At 38.9% G+C, this 14,503-nt stretch overlaps 1 protein-coding gene across 2 annotated transcripts in view; it reads left to right on the top strand.

The window, feature by feature from the left end:
* The window catches only part of LOC136856987 (unc-112-related protein), a 531,599-nt gene that overhangs the window by 431,376 nt on the left and 85,720 nt on the right, over window positions 1–14,503 (top strand). Inside the window, exon 1 of one of the 2 annotated variants that reach the window (XM_067135310.2) lies at window positions 1,729–1,752. The exons of the other annotated variant lie outside the window; for it this stretch is intronic. The gene's annotated coding sequence lies outside the window, so the exon portion shown is untranslated. Of the gene's footprint in view, window positions 1–1,728; window positions 1,753–14,503 lie in introns of those variants that run through there. 2 annotated transcript variants of the gene reach the window in all.

The raw sequence follows: 14,503 nt of genomic DNA, 5'->3' as shown, positions 1-14,503 counted from the left end.
TTGAATATTTTAATGGCCAGTATGAGCAGATTTGACTTTTTTGTCGCGTCCCCCTTCTAGAACGAAAAATTGCTTAAGCACCCCAGCCCCTTTAATTCTTCCTTGTTCTGAACTATTCGTCCTTCGCACAAAAAACCGGCTCACGAGATCATATGTTTAGGCCTATCTATGCAATTATTATTATTATTATTATTATTATTATTATTATTATTATTATTATTATTATTATTATTATTATGGGAGGCACGATAACGCAGTGACTTTTTGGCTAGCTCTCCATCCAGACGGCTGGGCTTCGAGAACATGTAACACGGGGTTGAAATTTTCATGTGAACAGTCACGCGACCTCAGGAAGTGCATCCGATTGTATATTCTTGCATGACCATGAAACAAAGTTATGCAATCATCAAAGAAAACAGCGCATTAAGAACTTTTTCGCAGGCCTGCTCTAAAACTAATCTTATTCAAAGGTATTGAACATTGAAAATTACGAAAAAGTTTAATGGTTGCATTTACTGGAATCTGGGAATGATTAGTTCACTTCTCTTCAGAAACTTTGTCACTAACTATTTCTTCATTATATTGCTTATTTCAATTATAATGCTTCTAACATTTGAAAGCTCATGACTTATGAATGCCTATATGTTGCCAGAATACGATATAACGTAAAAATGTATTCATTATCAATAATTAAATGCAAATTACAAATCAGATCACAGCCGCGCCCCCTAGCATTTACACTCTGCGCTTCATTGGTGGGGGGAGCCCCCCCCCCCCACTTTGCTCTAGAGCACTGGCCTTGTAACCCGAAGTTGGCGTTTACGATCCCGACTCAGTTCGGTAATACAATATTTTGGAGGCGTTCAAATACGCCATTCTCTTGTCAATAGATTTACTGGCACGTAAGAACTCCTGTGGGATAAAATTCGGGTACATCGGTGCCTCGGAAAACCGTAAAGGTAGTTAATAGCACGTAAAAATCAGTCGTATTATTATTATTATTATTTTAATGATCTCTGTAAACAAATTATGACTTTTAGGTGTTGCTCTATGATTGAGATCGCACAGGAATGACTGCTATACTGCATTTTGTGCCAGAAATGCTTTTCACTAGTTTCTCTTCTCGGCTGCTGGCAGATATCCCACGCCCCACTACCTTAAGACCGAGCGAACTGGCTGCTTGGTACGAGCCGCGTAGCTGTAAGCTTGCATTTGGGAGATGGTGTGTTTGAACTCCATCACCGGCAGCTGTCAGGATGTTTTTTGTGGTTTCGCATTTCCATGCTAAGCGAATGCTGGGGATGTATCTTATTTAAAGCCACGGTACGTCGTTTCCAGTCCTAGCCCTTTCCTATCCCATCGTCACCGAAAATCTGAGCTAGTGCAACGTTCAACAACTTGCAGAAAAGAACTTGAATAATTCTTTTAATTGCCGGTGCACTCAGTTCGGCCAGGCGGTTATTAGGTAGGCTTCACATGGGCTTAGCGCACAGGCGCCTTGACTAAGATGCCTTACAATACTTGCATTTGCAACATCAGTGGAAACATTAAACAACGTAGCTGACATCAGTTCTTCGTGTTAATATAATATTCTTTCATAGACTACACCAAACTTTAGTACATGTTAATGTAAAGAACACTTTTCTTTTGTTACTAGTGTGAAAATATGTTCTTATAGGCTACTAATGCATTACTTCTCTCTTTCCAGGTAAGGGTGCAGCTCACGTAAGATTCACGAGAAAACAACTCAAGGTAAACATAATGAATAAGTTTACGTTGTAAAGTAAAAATAAAACTCATTCCATATATGAATATGAAGTATGAAGTCTTTTCCGTATCATATTTGTAATCGGCGCCTTCTTCATCGCACCGATATACAGGGGATGGCTCAGTTCTGCTTAGATCATATTATTATTATTATTATTATTATTATTATTATTATTATTATTATTATTATTATTATTCAAAACCTTAGTATGAAATGTTGGATATGATATGTATGTATGTTTATGCTCGTAGGAATAGAAAATACAGCCGGGACTTCACACACAGTATTGAGTGAAGGGAAACCATACTTTTGATGGCCTTCAGAGATCTGGAAGTCAAGTAGGGATGACATAAAAATGTTAGTGTTGAACTATAGAAGTATTGTAAAGAAAGGAATAGAATTAAGTAACTTAATAGATGTATATTTACCAGATATTGTAATACGAGTTGAATCATGGCTGAGAAATTATATAATGGATGCAGAAATTTTCTCACGGAACCGGAGTGTGTATCGTAGAGAGGATACGAATGGCGGGAGGAGGAGTATTCATTCTGGTGAAAGAAGAATTTGTAAGCTACGAAAAAGTTAAAGATGAGAAACATGAAATTTTAGATGTGAGGCTCATTTCTAAAGATAATAGGCAACTTGATGTCTTTGGAGTGTACAGACCGGGAAAGGGTAGTGCTGACACGGATTCAGAATTATTTGATAAGGTAATAAGCTATGTGGGAAACGACATAGAAAGGAATGTGATTGTAGCGAGAGATTTTAATTTACCAAATGCCAATTGGGAAGGAAATGTGAACGACAGGAAGCGTGACCAACAAATGGCAAATAAGCTAATATGGGAAGGACAGCTGATTCGGAAAGTGATGGAACGAACTAGAGGGATAAATATCCTGGATGTGGTGCTGATAAAACCAGATGAGCTCTATAGAGAAACCGAAGTAATAGATGGTATTAGTGATCACGAAGCTGTTTTTGTCGTAGTTAAAAATAAATGTAATAGAAAGGAAGGTTTTAAAAGTAGGACTGTTAGGCAGTACCATATGGCTGATAAAGCAGGCATGAGGCTGTTTTCAAAAAGTAATTATGATCGGTGGAAAACGGTAAATAAGAATGTAAACAGACTCGGGGATGGGTTTAAAGCAATTACTGAGGAATGTGAAAAAAGGTTTGTACCTTTAAAGGTGGTAAGTAATGGTAAAGACCAACCTTATTATAATAGAGAAATAGACTAAGAAGAAGGTGCAGATTGGAAAGAAATAGTTATAAATGGCTGTGGAATTAAGGAGAAATTGGAGGAACTTACTAGGAAATTGAATCTAGCAAGGAAGGTAGCTAAGGATAACATGATGGCGACCATAATTGGCAGTCATACACATTTTAGTGAAAAATGGAAGAGTATGTATATTTTAAGGCAGAAACAGGTTCCAAGAAGGACGTTCCAGGAATAATTAATGAACAAGGAGAGTGTGTATGTGAGGATCTTCAAAAGGCAGAAGTATTCAGTCAGCAGTATGTAAAGATTGTCGGTTACAAGGAAAATGTCCAGCTAGAGGAGGTGACTAGTGCTAAAGAAGTAATAAAATTTACATATGATAACAATGATTTTTACAATAAGATACAAAAGTTGAAAAATAGAAAAGCTGCTTAGAATTGATAAGATTTCTGGGGATATACTAAAGACAATGGGTTGGGATATAGTACCATATCTGAAGTACTTATTTGATTATTGTTTGGTTGAAGGAGCTATACCAAAAGAATGGAAAGTTGCTATAGTAGCCCCTGTATATAAAGGAAAGGGTGATAGACATAAAGCTGAAAATTACAGGCCAGTAGGTTTGATATGCGTTGCATGTAAGCGTTGGAAAGGCATTCTTTCTGCTTATATTAGACATGTTTGCGAAATTAATAACTGGTTCGAGAGAAGGCAATTCGGTTTTAGGAAAGGTTATTCCACTGAAGCTCAACTTGTAGGATTCCAGCAAGATATAGCAGATATTTTGGATTCTGGAGGTCAAATGGACTGTATCGCGATTGACCTGTCTAAAGCATTTGATAGGGTGGATAATGGGAGACTACTGGTAAAAATGAGTGCAATTTGACTGGACAAAAGAGTGACTTAATGGGTTGCTATATTTCTAGAAAATAGATCTCAGAGAATTAGAGTAGGCGAAGCTTTATCTGACCCTGTAATAATTAAGAGGGGAATTCTTCAAGGCAGTATTACTGGACCTTTGTTTTCTTATATATATAAATTATTTGAGTAAAGGAGTGGAATCAGAGGTAAGGCTTTTTGCGGATGATGCTATTCTCTATAGAGTAATAAATAAGTTACAAGATTGTGAGCAACTGCAAAATGACCTTGATAATGTTGTGAGATGGACAGTATGCAATGGTATGATGATATTTAACGGAGTTAAAAGTCAGATTGTGAGTTTTACAAATAGGAAAAGTCCTCTGAGTTTTAATTACTGCGTTGATGGGGTGAAAGTTCCTTTTGGGGATCATTGTAATTATCTGGATGCTAATATAAGGAAAGATCGTCATTGGGGTATTCACATAAATGGGATTGTAAATAAAGGATTCAGATCTCTGTACATGGTTCTGAGGGTGTTTAGGGGTTGTAGTAAGGATGTAAAGGAGAGGGCTTATATGCCTCTGGTAAGACCCCAACTAGAGTATGGTTCCAGTGTATGGGACCCTCACCAGGATTACTTGATTCAAGAACTGGAAAAAATTCAAGTTCTTTAGCAGAAGTAACAACATAAAATATATTTATATCATCTGCAAAAAATATATAATTATCCTTGTCATTTTAGGAAGCCTATATCATTCACAAATATTAGAAATAAAATTGGACCCAGTACTGAACCCTGAGGAATTCCAATTGATATAGGAAGAGATAAACATTTTGCATTTTTATATGAAACTGTGGTCTATCACTGGGATAATCCTTAAACCATTTCATCGCTACACCTCTTACTACTGGTCTTCCAGTTTTCTTATTATGATCTCGTGATCAACTGTGTCAAAGGCTTTTCTTAAGTCTATAAATAACCTAGAAGCAAATGTTCGTAAATCAAGAGCTTCCTGCAGTCTAAATGATAATTTCCTCAACAGCATTGTATGTAGACATAATATAGGCTTTTGGGTTTATGCCGTGTCCAGAAAATAAGGTGAAATTCTTTACGTTTCCTCTGCGTCATCAGAAGAAAATCTTGACCGTCTACGAGCAAGCCTTCTTGAACTACTGGATTTTTTTATTTCTTTTATCATACACTTTTTCGTTATCAGTTGGATACAAGAATAAAGAATTTCTTGGCGCTGTGTGATAACTATGTGGATTACTGGTATTGGTTGCATAGGTAAATTAACAGCTAGATCCTATTTCTATTGCTATTTGTTTTTAGAAGTATCTCGTTAACTAATTTCCAGGGATTTTTGCTAGAAACTAACTTGTTACTGTAATAAGAACTTTCATATTCACTTTTAAGTTTAGTGACCTTATTACAGATTATTTTATATTCATCTTTTAGATATTCTGAGACATACTGGTATCCCCATCCCAACCTATAATGCTGTCTCTTAGTTTTCCCTATATTTTATTATGTTTTATGAGGTTGAGGAGTTCAGGAATCATCCATGGACGTCCTGAGTTTTTATGGCTTGATTCAGTTGTCGTCTTAAAACTGCATATCCTGGCTTCTGCTAAGAGATTACTGGTACAGGTCTTTATACAGGGTGTCTCTTCTAAACACAGACCGAGCGCACGGTTTTTGTACTCTGCACTACAGCAGCTGCCTCAGCCCAACTTAAACGTGGCGCGCGGCCGCCCTGCTTTAAGCGCGTATGCACTCTTATAAAACATCTTACCTTATGAAAGATGCTGGAAGTGTCATCCTTCAAAATGAGGGACTTTATAAACACCATTAGGATTTTCTGCACACCAGTAGTTCACACGGCCATCCGAAAAGAACACAAGCTGCGGGTGGAATAAACAACCAGTCATGATGCAAGACACCACTCACAATATCTCACTCTCGTGGTTGGATCAGCAGATTTTAAACAATGGGCCCGTGTAAACCTGTACGGTTTGATGTGTGAGAGCTTTGTAGCTCTGTGTGCAGAAGAAACGGAAACCCCCTACTTGTTGTGTTAATTTTGTGAGTGATTTATTCGGTGATCGTTAAGATTCGCACCAATGGCATCTAGCTTTTCCTCTGTTGAAACTGTTCGTGTGTGCGCGTGTTTTTTATTGAGCACTGAGCCAGTAGTTTCATATTTATTTATTTACGTGAATCTGTACTCATGAAGGTGGAACTTCATCAGGAAATTGCTGAACAAATGCATCGCTTCCCCGTCGAATCGACTCTTATCTAAAATAAATTTTTACATACGAAAATACAGTGTTGCAATGAAAACTGTCTGACCATGTTAACAGCTGAGATTCAGACTGGCTATTGATGCTAGGTCGAACACGTGCAGGCTGCTTGCAAGGTCAGGAACTATGCGCACGCCTTCCGTACAGCTGCTTAGGTCTCGGAGAGTAGAAACGCCGTTGGACGGTCTGCGTTTATAAGGGAGATCCTGTACTTGACTTGCATCTGGGTGTGAAGTGATGATGATTATGAAGTAGGGAGAGGGTGAAACCCGGTGTCGGGACATAGCCTACTCCTGTCGAATAACACCAAGGGTTCTGGTCAAGGCTTAACGTCGCCATCCGGCGGACGAATCACCATCAACAACGTCAGATAGCCCCACTCCGTATGAACACTGCGGAGAGGTTTGGAACTGAATGCAGGCTTTTGGCACGCAATCTAGTGATTAGAAATTGTGTACCACCATTTCTCCTACTCTGCCGGCCAACGTTCTGATCGTGATTTTTTTTTCCGCCGGTGGGACTCGAATCGGGTAACCACGATGTCAGGCCATTAAAAAACTTCACGCCTTAACGATCATGGCCGCCAGGCGGGCTGCACATAATACTGAATGAATTGTAGTTGCTTAGTAGGTGTTTTGACAGTCGCCATGTATATCAAAAGAAGCTGAACAAGTGTAGTTATTTTAATTAATAAGGGTATCACACAGGTCATCTGCCCCATGAAGGATAAGGGCTCCGACCTTCCACAAATGTATGAAAGAAATAAGAGTCCTTAGACACAAATTCCTAATACCGTCAACGTCAGAATTGTTCGAGGACAAGAGGAACGTGGCGTGTGTAAATATATGAAAGAATGCCAGACACTGTTAGAAATCGATAGTGGCCATATACACTCTGTAGGCTGTGAATATTGGATAGGTTCTCGTCTGCTATGCTAATGAGGTATTTGCCTCTGTTTAAAAACAAAAGTCGACTGCTCCGGGCGCGAAAATTGACTTCAATTACGGTAGGATTTTCCTTTCGATCGTGTGATACCCATTACTGTGTAGTGTCCGGAGGAAGACGGCCACAACAGTCGCCCGTCATAGTTATTACTATTAAATTAATCATACCGTGGTTTGTCATCGAGTGCCCCGTTTACCGCGTCACGAACCGGTGATTCAACACTGCTCCATTTCGTGGAACTTGTTGCTCGGCAAGTTTCCTTACAGTGACGTCACATTAGCCTCGTATTGCATTATTGCATACTCTAGCTTGGAATGCAGCTTCTCTATTATCGAATACCGCGATCACCGTTCTCTGTGTCCAGTAAACGAGTTCGTTTTGCCCTTTTTATTTTCATACTACTGATCACATTTCCATTTTACCAGTTAATGACTGTTTCGTTGTGTTGTCTAAAGTTTGCAGTTCACACTATGAGGTTCGAACATACGAATCTCGGATGTACTAGGAGCCGACGATCTCTAACGTACGCCTCTTCAAATAATAATAATAATAATAATAATAATAATAATAATAATAATAATAATAATAATAATAATAATTTTTATTATCGTCTACATGAAGTTCGGTGTATCTTACTTTCTTACTTCACACAAGCAGGTGCAAAATAGATCCATTGCAGGATTCGTAATTTTTTGTATCAACTGTCACGATGAACTTCAAGTCCTTTGCCACGATTGGAAATGACCGCATTGTACTGCATTTTCATGAAGATCATCAGCTGAATGGCAGTATGGAGGGACTGAAAGACTGAGGATTTGGAAATAGAAATTCGTTCAATGGCAGAATAACGAAGAGCAGCCAGGATCTCTAGGACCTCATTCTTACGAGAATTTCCTGAAGTCAGAATTTGTCTTCAGGCATTATGCATAAGTACATGCCCTATATTTCCAAATGCATATCTTGGATTTTCCGCGTTGTCTCCTGTTCGCGAGAAAAAAAATAGTTGCCATGACTTATGACTCGACCCTCGTAAAATAAAGTCAACCGTTCTGTTAACTGATATTTGGTTATACGCTTTCAAGAGCTTCTGTATAACTCATCTAAGATAGGGTTAAGATCTGGGTTATTCCCAGTCCAGTACGACATTTTCATTTGAAGATAGCTCATTATACTCTTTGCTGTACCGAGCTCGATAGCTGCAGTCGCTTAAGTGCGGCCAGTATCCAGTATTCGGGAGGTAGTAGGTTCGAACCCCACTGTCGGCAGCCCTGAAGATGGTTTTCCGTGGTTTCCCATTTTCACACCAGGCAAATGCTGGCCACGGCCGCTTCCTTCCCACTCCTAGCCCTTCCCTGTCCCACCGTCGCCATAAGACATATCAGTGTCGGTGCGACGTAAAGCAACTAGCAAAAAACTCTTTGCTGTGTGGCATAGGAAACCACACGTTTTGTTGTGGAATTACACATGTATCCCTTACTTGGAAGTACTGTTCTTTCTTCATTGTACATTGAACAGTGAAATTGGTCTAATCTTCTTCTGAAATCACTCTATACCATTATTTTCGTGTGAAGTTTTACAGTTTCCTTTTCATATTTTTGCAACAGCTGTTCCTCAGGTCTGCGTCGAGAAATTCTGTTCGTTATCTACAGAAGAATCCTTAAGCAAGAGTTCGCCCATCTTAGTTATTTTTCTCATTTGGGTGGTATATTACTGATTCTTGCGATTTCACAAGCTTTGTATGTAATGATTCGTAGCATAATAAGTTTCCTTATTTTCTGGGCTAATCTCGCTATTATGTATGGGTTAGTAATTTTAAGATAGCTCCAACTGTTCTTTTAGTCTAATAAAGGAAGATTTCGTTAACATTTCTTATTCCACTGTAGAAATAGACAGAATCAGCAGGCTAAAAGAGTTAGAGTATAGCGCGTTTTCTTCACAACAAGAGTTATGGCCGGTTTCACCAAGCTTCGTTTATGAATTTGACGACTGTTTAACTTTGACGATTCGTTTATCGTCCATTTTTTCGTTTCTTCAATGTCTGTTTACTTTGACGATCGTCAAACGCACCGTCAATTTTGACGCGCCGATTTTCGACCTTCAAATATGACGATTCGTTTAAAATGGTGTGTCCGTGTTGTAAATATTGCAGTGTTCAATAGTAGTTGGAAATTATAGATCTCTTTTAAAGTGTTTTAAGCGTTCCGACATTTTACAGGAAGTGTTAAAGCATTTCACAGAACGTTATTTAGAAGATCATGAATGTGGGAGAAAACTTTGATGCTGAATTACTGTATATAGAATTATTGGAAAATCTGGGACCTGAACGTGCAATTTCTGACCGTAATGATAATTTCTTCTCAATGGATGACTTCAATTTTGTAACTAGGTACAGACTTTCCAAGAGAGTAGTACTGAAACTTTTAGAGCAAATTGAAAATAGACTGGAATATCCTACTAATAGAAACCGTCCGTTAACACCGATACAACTACTACTTTTAACTCTACGTTTTTATGCTACTGGTTCTTTTCAATTGGTACTAGCAGATGTGAATAGTGTATCTAAATCAACAATTTGTCGCTATATTAGAAAAGTTTCCGAAGCAATTGGTTCCTTGAGACCCCTGTATGTGAATTTTCCTGAAGGTGACGAAGCTCGTTCAGTTATTCGCGATTTTTATATGATAAGCAACTTCCCTGGAGTAATAGGTGCCATCGACTGCACACATATACCTACCTATACTGTCTCCTGGTGGACATAATGCAGAAGTTTTCCGCAACAGAAAGTCCTATTTCTCAATTAATGTACAGACTATTTGTGATGCTAATTTACTAATAAGGAATATTGGTGCTAGATGGCCTGGATCGGTTCATGACAGTTTTATTTTTGATAATTCTGAAATAAGAATGAAATTTGAGACGGGAAGAATCCAAGACGGACATCTCCTAGGGGATAATGGATATCGGCTAACACGTTTTCTTCTTACGCCATTCTTAAATCCACGAAATCAAGGCGAGGAAAACTACAACATAGCCCATATTAAGACAAGAAACACTGTTGAACGACAATATGGAGTATGGAAAAGGAGATTTCCGGCCTTATCACTGGGTTTAAAAAACAACAGTAACAACATCTTTGTCTGTCATAGTGGCTACCGCTGTGCTACATAATATTGCTATGCAAACAAAGGAAGATGAAGTACTCCATCACTATCTAGAAGAAAAAAAGACGACTTAACAGGAATTATTTAGTCTTTGAGGAAATTAATGTAGGCCTACCTGGCTTAGCTGATCAAGATGGTCCTCCAGTTGTTAATCGGAACAGAATCGTTGAAAACCATTTCCGTTAAGACACTGCTTTAAAAGTGGAATACATTTAAAACACACGAGTTCTGTATCACTAATATTACAAAAACAAGCACACACTTTATTGTTTTCTATAGCATATAACAGGCAATATTTAATGTGACTGTATGTTTGTTACTAATAGGTCATTGGTTAATAATGTTACTTAAGTTTATAGGTTAACACATTCGTAGATCATTATTACGTTATTATTATTATTATTATTATTATTATTATTATTATTAAATTTAGTCTATTGTTTCTTCAAATAAAAGGAAAGTTTTGCCTCTAGCACTGCACTTCTCAGTTTTTCATTTTCTTGCTTAATTTTTTCGGTTACTTTTTTCATGTGTATTAAGGCAAGTTCTTCGTTATGCCTTAATTGCAGCATGTCTAATTCTTGCTTGCAGAGATCCCTTCTTGCTTCTGACAATTCAATAACTTTTTCACGAGCTTTCAATGCTTCTGATTTCTTTGTCTTCTTAAAAGAAGGCCGGTTTCTTGATGCCCACGATATCTTGCTACCGCTAGTTGATGGTGGAAGGTCATGGATTGTATTCGGGACCGTTTCTTCACTGGTAGGAATAAGGATCTCTGTACTAGGTTCTTCTTCAAACGTCACCAGTACATTGCATGGTTCAGTAGTGTTGCTACTGGATGCGGTTAGGCCTATGTATGCAGAGTCGCTATCCAAGTTGTTGGGAAGAGGCTCTACTTGGTCCCTGATTATTTCTAGGAGTTGTGATGATGTTTGATCTAATGAAGGAGTTACAGCAACTCCACCTCCAGTTTTTAAACATATTCACCTTATCCTGGCATCTTTTTTGCTTAGCCCTTCTTTTGAAGTTGTCATAAAACATTTTCAGTTGTTTCACTGACCTCTTACAAACAAATTCATTAGAATTAAAACAATTTGCTAGTTCTATCCACGCTTTCTCTTTATCACGCAACGTTATGCCATCGGTTTTCTTGTTTTCGATTTTCTCTTTCCTTTCGGCAACAAGACTCACGAACAACTCTTCTCGTCTTCAGAGAATTTGGATCCTCTCTTCTTTGACGAAATATTATTATTATCTTCCATTTTTGAGACCACTCTTACAACAGAAAATTAAATTACAAAACAAGTCTATTTTCAACCACGGCTCAGTACTTCAATTATTAATCGAGAAATGACAATCCGAACGTACGATAAAACTCGATATATCGCGATATAACGTCGTCTGGCCTCCTTCATACACACTTACCAAACTCTTCAGTGATGTACAGAATAGTTTGTCACCAGCATCATATTCGCGATACGGAGGAATTTCGTTCCACTTGAGAGAAGATACACACAAACTTCATGGGATGTGGTTTAGAGTTGAGGCCATATCCTTCATGGAAAATCAAATCCAAATACTTTTGTCTATAACATACGGTAGGTAATTCTCTCGATTTCCTCGTTAACGACTGGTGATAAGTAATACTGACTGTCTACAGTCGCCCCTGCTGCGACCATCAGCAGATGGCTCTCCACCACTAGCATGTTAGCTTTGCCGTTGACAGTCCACGTGGAGTGCTTTAAAGCACTGAAGCCGGCTCGCTTGTCAGGTGTCCAGTGTTGCACTGCTGCACACAGTTCTGTCCAGTCTCTCCCTTCTCGCTCTCAGTGGATACATTATACAGTATATAATTAAAACGCAGAGTTGACAACGCTTTGTTTCGAGTTGGGGAAATTGTAGCACTCCGGTAACAAAGAAGGTAAACACAGCCGGCCAACTAGGCTTCAAAAGCGTGCTGGTCGTTAACGAGGAAGTTGCACAAAAACTATACATGTCGTTTCGTGGAGTTTTGGATATTATAATCTTATTAAGGAACCATTGGTTGTTCAGATTGTAATTATTGGCTACAAAATGCGACAACGGACTGGCCTTTCTTGTTTTGCCCCATCAATTAGAATAGCCAATTGAATAGAAGACTTTTTTTAGAAAGTGTTTTGAGAACAGTCCGTAAAAACAGTTTTTTCTCGTTGTTACGTCGGATATGAAATATAAGAAATCCCCGGCACTAGAAAGTAGAAGCAGTGCCACTCATCCATTCGGCGCCATATGCTAAACATCCATGTCTCAGAAGTGTTTGATCCTTTTAAAGAAAATGCGAAGAAAATTCTTATCCTTAAAGAATTGCCCATTTAGTAATGACAGGGAGGTGGTACTAAGACGGGAATGTAGGTAGGTTGAACAACAGCAAGTGGAATCCACTAATTGATATGCTCGTGAGAACAATTGTGTTGCCTTTTCAGGAAATGAATGGGTTTCTTTGCACTATCAACGACGTGGATTTTAAAGCGCTGCTGAATTTAAATCTGCAATTCTGGGGGAGTTGTCCTCGTTGGCGGTGTTCAGTAGGCGAGGCTGTGCACATTCTGCTATCAGACACCAAACTTGGATGCGGAGCTAGCTAGTGTGCGAGTGCGACCAAGGTCTTCGCCAGTGGGTGGGGCTCGCCTGGTGCCACAGGATTTGTTTGGCGAAATGCTCCTCTTGATGTCCGCAGCATCACTTCTTCTGACCAGCTGACAGGCAGGAAGTGTAGAAGACATAATTAGTCAATCTATCTCTCTATCTGCAGGGGCCGAGATTCTTAGCCCAGACCTGGTCTGGCCCGATCGGAGCCGAACCCGAGCCCGATAATGGGTTATATTTTACCACCCGTCCCAGCCTGTTGGTCCAAAATGTTACTACATAGAATATGATTTTTAAACAAAACTATTTTTATTCAGTAACTGGAGGTATGTGTATTATTATTATTATTATTATTTTAAACTAATATGTAAGCCTGTCTTCGACAGTCGAAATTACTATGTGAAAAGTAAGCCTAATTGGAAATTTAACATGTTTATAGTATTCATAATATCCCTAAGTTACATTTCTCATGTAGGCCTATGTCATTTTCATGGAATCCGAACAGATATTATGGAATTTCATCGAGAAAGAACCAGGCCTGCAAAATTCCACCATAAAAAGAGTTCCATCTCATTCTTATAGATTGTAAAGGCGATTGGGAATTAGAAGTGGGTGGGGCTTCACGTCTCAAACCGCGTAGCCAACCCGCTTGGTAATAAATGAATGTGTATATGTGTGTGTGTGTGTGTTCATACTCAATACTGTTGTATTCCCCAGTACACGCCGCATTACCGAAGAGCAGAGAACAACTTGCCTGTGATCAATTGACTCTGATGAAATTAATTATCCAGTTTGTCTAAATCACTTACAGGATGGTCATGACAGTCAAGGCACTGACATTTTAAATTTGTTTTGTAGTCGAAGGAAGGTTGAATTTATGTAATGCAATTACTATATCCCCCTTCTGTGTTACTGTCTGTGAGACGTGAGCCAGCCGAGTCTGATGTAACTTCCAATCGCTAGTGCCAGACTCTTCGTTTCTTGTTAATCTTATTTGGTCAAGTCCATCCTCTGACAGCATTACGAGATGTCATATCTAGTGCATCCGAAGTTAACATACCTGCTAAATTTTCGGTAGAACTCTAATTTTAGCAATCTGCTTCTGAAAATTTTAAGGTCAGAGTTACCTTTTTACCAGGCGAGTTGGCCGTGCGGTTAGAGTCGCGGACCTAGTGATAGTGGGAGATAGTGGGTTCGAATCCTACTGTCATCAGCCCTAAATATTGTTTCCGTGGTTTCCTATTTTCACACCATACAAATACAGAGGCTTTACTTTAAAGGCCATGGTCGCTTCCTTTCCACTCCTAGCCCTTTACTCTCCCATCGTTGCCATTAAGACTTATTTGTGCCGGTGCGACGTAAAGCACATTGAAAAATCTACATTTTTCGTTCTTTAATTTCATAATTTGAAATAAAAATACCTTCACTACGTATTGAAGGAAATGGACGCTAGTTCATGGCAACATGGAAACTGTTGGCGTTCTTGGTATCAAAATAAAAAGCCAACTATACTTTCTGCATTACAGATCAAGGGAGGTAAGGCTTACATTACCCAGAACCGCAGCATTGAGAGGGACACAGTTGTTGGCTGTATACCTGACTACCTTTGCTCCCAGG

This window comes from Anabrus simplex, chromosome 1, assembly GCF_040414725.1.
Source record: "Anabrus simplex isolate iqAnaSimp1 chromosome 1, ASM4041472v1, whole genome shotgun sequence".
Classification (NCBI taxonomy): domain Eukaryota; kingdom Metazoa; phylum Arthropoda; class Insecta; order Orthoptera; family Tettigoniidae; genus Anabrus; species Anabrus simplex.
Note: the sequence above shows the minus strand (reverse complement) of the source record. Positions and strands in the feature narration are given on the sequence as shown.